A 7,277-nucleotide genomic window follows, 5' to 3' on the forward strand; every position below is an offset into this window, starting at 1 on the left:
TGTGTGTATGTGTAATGTATATGTGTAGGCTAACTCCCGCTACTTTTATTCCGAAGACACTGAAATTAGCCTATTTAAAAATAAAATGGTTACAAAATAGTATTACGGAAATTTGCCTCTACTAAGCTACTTATCTATACAACTTCGTATCGTTACACAAAACACTGCCCAAATGATGTTTTAAAGTATGTTATAAAATAACATGTTTTAATAATATTTGATTTTCAGAGTTTGTTATAAGTATGTTATAAAATAACATGTTTTAATAATATTTTAAAATGTTTCTAAGGATCATTATCAGTTTGTTCGTTTACAGGATGAAAGCCACTCCCGAAACGTATTTAAAAAACAAACAAAACTCAACCTGCTTTAGTTAGAGCGCAGAAATCTATGTAAAATTTATACTCACAGTTAACATAGGAGTGCCAGAATCTCATGGTCACCCAAGGAGTAATTTGACGAATTTGGTAAGAAAATCTATAAACAAATTTAAATTTAAATTTTCCAAAGAGCCGGAATGGCAATGGCTTTTTCAAATTATTATTTTATTTATTTATTGCCCCAGATCAATGTGACAATGGGGAGCCTTGAATCACTGACTTATAGGTTTATAGGCGAATTAAAGTTATTTTGTTTAACAACACCACTTGAGCACATTGATTTATTAATCATGGGCTACTGGATGTCAAACATATGGTAGGCCCCTAATGTTGACAGTCAAAGAGAGAAAACCCGCTACATATTTCTGTTAGTGGCAAGGGATCTTTTAATAGTTTTATATGCACCATCCCACAAACAGGATAGCACATACCACGGCCTTTGATATATATGTCATGGTACACTTGCTGGAACGAGAAATAGCGCAATGGGTCCAGCGACAGGGATCGATCCTGGACCGACAGCGCACCAGACGTGCGCTTTACCACTGGGCTACGTCCCGCCCCTTAATGACGATTTACTATCAAACGAGTGTAGGCATACAGAAAAATTTACGGAGGGGTCTAAACCGGTCAACGGTGTTTCTGGGGAATCTTGAGTCTTGCTCAACCGGCAAATATACTCTTCAAAAAAAAGAAACTTGACATTGATTTTCAAAGTTTAATAATAATAATAAAACCCCACCCTGGTAGACATGATACAAGCAACCAAAGGAGGGAAATGTTTCATTTAACGACGCACTCAACACATTTTATTTACGGTTATATGGCGTTAGACATATGGTTAAGGACCACACAGATATTGAGAGAGAAAACCTGCTGTCGCCACTTCATGGGCTACTCTTTTCGATTAGCAGCAAGGGATCTTTTATATGCAACATCGCACAGACAGGATAGTACATATCACGGCCTTTGTTACACCAGTCGTGGAGCACTGGCTGCAACGAGAAATAGTCCAATGGGTCCACCGACGGGGATCGATCCTATACCGACCACGCATCAAGCGAACGCTTTACCACTGGACTACATCCCGCCCCAAGCAACCAAAGATTACTTTATACATGCTAACTTACGCGTCACAGACCCATGATTGTCAGGTTAACTATACGTCACAATGTAATCGATTTCCATCATGTAGTTTTTCATTAGGAGCAGCCAGTCGTATGTCTTGAAATTGTTAATACACGTATATGTGTAAACAACCATGTGTTATTAAAAATAACGCACGGTGTTCTCACCAACGGGTGTGTAAGAAAATTATATTCTACTTTGGCATACAGTCCCCCCTCCCTCTATTATATTTACCTTTTGTTATTTATTTAACTCCCCTTGAACAATATTTCAACATTTACATTTTGATATTCATTTATCTCTCTAGAACTATATTCAGCATTGGCATAAAGTTTTCTCCCCTACAATTATATTTAGCATTTTGACATTCAGTTATCTCCCCATGAACTATAATCAGCGTTGGCATACAGTTTTGTACCATAGAACCGGCCTTGGTAGTATCGTGGTTAAGCCACCAGACATGGGTTCGCAGCCCGGTACCGGCCCCCACCCAGAGCGAATTTTAACGACTCAATGGGTAGGTGTAAGACCACTAGACCCTCTTCTCTCTCACCAACCACTAACAACTAACCCACTGCCCTGAACAGACAGCCCAGATAGCTGAGTTGTGTGCCCATGACAGCATATAAGCACGAAAATAAGTTGAAATGAAATGTACCATAGAACTATATTCAGCCTTGGCATACAGTTATCTCAGTTGTTACAGTTATTTCACTAATTGTCTTTTCAAAAACTATATTTAGTGTTTGCTTACAGTTTATTGCCTTTAAAATCAATATTTGATGCATACGGTTAACTGTGGCCCCTGAATCTCTATATTATGTCATATCATGTCATAGGGTTTTACGTGCACATTCAGAACAAGCTGTTGTAGCGCACGCCTGTCAATGGCACAAGTTTCGTGTGAATTACGAATGTCTTAAAACATGTTTTATTTTATAAAATAAATAATTTGTAATGTAAAACTGAAGACTGATTTAGTTTAGTTTTTTTTTTATAAATAAATAAATAATTTTTAATGTAAAATTGAAGACTGATAACCCACCCCGTACGTATTGGTATAGTTCGCTGTACTGCGGTCACTAAAATAGACTCGCCCGATGTTTTTAGAATTTGTATGCTCCCAAATAACGTTATAAAAGGCGAAGTGTGATTGGTCAATATTTAAATTATTATTTACAGACGAAATGTTACCTGGACATTGGGGACTACGCAGTGTTGTTAGTTTTAAATCACTGGCAGAATTCTGCAAGTAAGGTTTTGATTGGTGGACATGTAATAGTGGATCGAATTTTAATTAGATTGTTTTATACTCCGACACTATAAATTCTGACTAGCGAGGATCCGATACCGTATATTAATTATCTCCCATGAAACAAATTCAAACAAAGCGGTTTCAAGGATCAGACATTATAAGTTGACGTTATTGTCTCCCCTGAATTCTCACTTCATTGTAGGCCTACAATTATTTTTCCTGACTCCTGCAAAGAGGGGTGGGGGGGGGGGGGGGGTGGGGGGGTTGGGGTCAATGTATTTTCACGGGAAACATGACTCGAACCCATAAGCGTACGAGGCAGGGTGGCAAAACCTCAAATTTGGGCAAAAGTGATAGAGATATTCGGGCAAAATGTGCTACCCTAGGACCTTTTTACCATGTATTTCCATCATTCTACCCTCAAAATTAGTTGTAATCCGTATTAAAATGCATAGTGATTCGTTTGCAAGCCCATGTAGCTCTTTGGTAGTACTGCTAACATGAATAAATGTTGTTATCCATATTCGGGCATTTTCGTTTAATTCGGGCAAAAGCCAGACTGCCCCCCTACAAAAAATGGGAGCCTGTACGCTTATGCTCGAACCCCCTATAAACATCGCAGTATAGACCCACCCATATATAAATTCCTGCACACGCGCCTGTGACTTAATTTATGACACTGTTGTCTTAATACTTTATTCATTTTTTTTTGTCCTAAAGAGAGCATTCCATTTACCTTGGGAATTTTATTTTAGCTGGATAAAATATAAATGACTAATCCTGAAGTATATATGCGTAACGTACGTCCATTAATTTCTTCATAAATGCCTGTGTTTTAGATTAGTAAAGTTATTAAAGTATTCTCTATCTTTTAACTGTTTCCCCGAGACCCCGACTAGCGCGAGCCAACAGTGCGTGTATATCGCGTGTGCGATATACCTCTCTACCCTCACAGCCATTTACTGGCTGTATTGACAGGTGTGGGCTATATATCTAACATCAAAACGCAAACCCGGCACTGCACCAGGAGAAAGCGCGTTTCAGTCCGTGTCTGCTTTGATGTGTTACCTCCCTAAGCAGTTATTTGCACATAATGTACAATTTGTGGCCCGCCGATGGGCTGTGATTCTATATGAAGACTCGTGTAATATATAAAAGCTGGTTTATCGTCTTTGCCGTGTCTGTTATTTTCACTGTTATTCCTACTGCTGTTTCAGCGATTCTAGCTGTAAACGAGCAGGTTCGGCTAGCAACTTTCTGCCACAAGAACCTAAAGACAGAGAACCAGAACTCTGTATGTAAAACACGTGTGGTTGATGTTGGAGAGAAACGAAATATTGCGAGTACGTTAACCTACCCACTCACCTCGCCACGATGAGATGGGAGTTGGGGAACTGACCCCCTAGTGCTGGAGCAAATCCTCAAATTCGAGATAAAACGATAGAGATATTCGGGCAAAAGATGCTAACCCGTGGCCTTTTAACCATCATTCTACCCTCAAAATGGAACATCAATCAACTATATACAGTTGAACTTCAATAACTCGATATTCAACTGTATATAGTTAATTGATGTACCATCAGTGTAATGTAATAACATTGACTGACTATATCACGTTTATTGAGCAGCATGGCAATAAACATGCAACGAACTTTAAAAAGTTATCTATACCACTACCTCACTCCACCAACCTTCCGCAACTCCGAACTTTCTAGAATCATCCATGCATTTATCAGATCTCAAAGAAAGTGATAGAATGTATGTTTAAAATCTCTCAAAGAGTTTGAATAATAGTTATTTAAAGTCAGTCAGATGGTGAAATGTGGTCTATGATAGAAACTAAAGTGGTGTTGGCATTATAATGACTGAACGTCATGTTTTCTAAGTACTGTTGAAACATAATGTAGCTCGATGCCTGAGGTGCGATATGGTCGTAGGATCGATCCATCTCTCTCATAACAAGGTGTTTAAATAAACACACACACACACACACACACACACACACACAGAGAGAGAGAGAGAGAGAGAGAGAGAGAGAGAGAGAGAGAGAGAGAGAGAGAGAGAGAGAGAGAGAGAGAGAGAGAGAGAGAGAGAGAGAGAGAGAGGTTAGACATAAAAAAGCCTATGTCAAAATTGTGTAATACAGCAGCATTATAACATACTATTCACACAGTATATATATAATATTACTCGGATACGGGCATAGTTGCTGTTATAGGTACTTAGAACATTTTCTATTTTTAAATCACTATGTTAATTTTACTAAAGATATTAATACCGTTGTTTTTGAAAATCTAAAGTGATAACTTTCAATACACAGGGGAAATCAACATCCACGGCACTGTGACATGGGACTATTAAACATTTTATTAATATTATTAAATTAGAAATTTTAAAATGGTCTCATTCAAACACTGCAAAATCCATAGAAGGACACGACCTTCGACCTAGAAATATTCTCAGTTTGTGAAAACTGACAAAACATGCGTTTCCGACAGAAATAACTATCTTAATTCACTCGACTGCTGTTACCCGGATACCAGCGTAACTTTGTAGTTTCTCACTCGGCAAACTGAAATATCTTGCCTGTTGCACAACTTGCGTCGGCCACCAAAGAGCACATACCTATCTTTACGATCACCGTGATCCCCTGGCCTGCCAAACACAGACACAAACAATCACCGCCCACCTTGCTGTACACCCTGGACGCTTGAGGGAAACAAAATGGCGGAAACACCAAGCGCCAAACATAAACACAACAGTTTCTGTCCGCTGGCTCACGTTTGGGTAATGTTTCAGTAGGGGCACAATATCAAGTCAGGGGGCCAAATTATTTAGTGTGGGAGTGGGGTGGGGGAGGGGTGGCATAAAAAAAAAAAATCTCTTTATACATAGGGCTAAACAAAAACCCAGTTTATGTTACGATCTCAAGGTATATAACGTTGCTTTGTGAGTCTTTTACATGTCTAGATCGTTTAAACTGTTATCACTGTTTACCGTTTGATAGGCATTTGTGTTCATTTCGTTTACGTCACCAATGTGTGTGCGCATGTGTGTGTGTGTGTGTGTGTGTGTGTGTGTGTGTGTGTGTGTTTGTGTAATGTGTGTGTGTGTGTACTTCCCTGTAAGACATTTGGTTAACTTTATTCACTTCACTTATAATCCTTCCCACGGGGAATGTCGTTTCCTTACTATATTTGCTAAAATTATTTATTTTTAAGCCGATTGTTTTCTAAATTGCACACAAAAGTTGTGTGTTTTTTTTGTTATTTCCAAAACACTTTTAATTTTCTTCTTACGTCAAATCAAACTGAAATTATTTACAAAAAACAAAACAAAAACCCATTGTTCGTGGAGGCTGGGGAGGACTACATAGTCTTTGACAGAATGCTTAAAGTGCCTTGTATGCCTGACGAATAACCAGGCCTTTTCCTAGGCCTATAGGTCTAGTTTTGAATGTACTCAACCACAAAGGTTTTATAGAGTAATCCTTTTCCCTCCTTTAAATTCCAGTCACTGGGTGCAAAGCGCATGTTTTGACCATATCTCCAGTTCATTTGAAAGAATAAAGATGAATGTCCGGAATTTCCCGAACCTTTGAATGCTGAAAACACACGTACAGTTGGTATGAAGGGTACTAATGCTGGACCCAGCCCAAAACATCCAAATAAAGACAATTTATTTACTTACATTGACCCTGTGCTTCACAGAAATTGTAGAAAAATTACCATGCGTGTTTGCCTTGGTTTCACCCGGCTAATTGCAGACGTGAGCAAAGCGCGCGCAAATAGGGCGCGTGCGTGATCCGGTATCGTCTGGATTAAAAAGGCATCCAAAACAGCAGATACTTTGTCGCAAAGAGCCTCTTCGACTCTAATCTAATTTGTGAAACCCCTAAACACCACTGAAGAGACCCGAAACTTTGTTGACCTAACCGGCATGCACAGCGGCCGACAAAATACTTACTTTGTTATGTACACGTTGTGTTTGGCCCGCCTTATAATGGTCGCTAGAAGTTGGTGAAATATTGTGCTTTCAGGTTGCTCATCAACAAAGGGAAGCGGCATCAGCGGTTAGTTCATTCACTCGTATCAGGTACGCTGGGTTATTAGATCGACCCTCTCTAGCTCCAAAAGCAAATATAGCATGTGCTGACCTGTCTGTGGGGAAAATACACATGCATATTCGTCATACTTGTTACCAAACAGATAAAACCACGTAACGGCAGAGTGTTTATTTGGTCCTCTTTTGTTTGGCAGTATCGCTGTTATAAATACATTTTTATGAAATAACTCAATAACTGTTGATTAAACAATGTGTTGAGGTGTTCTTAAATTAACATTCCTTTTCTTTGTCTTTACTTATTAATTCTATTTTTAGAAAATGGATGTAAAGATGCTTAAACAGCCGTCTTTGGTATCCTTGGAAATAAAACAAACATTCCGCACCAGTTTCCGTCTTGATTTTATCGTCTTTTTAATTTGTTCTCCCCCTACCCCATCATTGGCCCCTTC

This window comes from Gigantopelta aegis, chromosome 3 (genome assembly GCF_016097555.1).
Source record: "Gigantopelta aegis isolate Gae_Host chromosome 3, Gae_host_genome, whole genome shotgun sequence".
NCBI classification, from domain to species: Eukaryota; Metazoa; Mollusca; class Gastropoda; order Neomphalida; family Peltospiridae; genus Gigantopelta; species Gigantopelta aegis.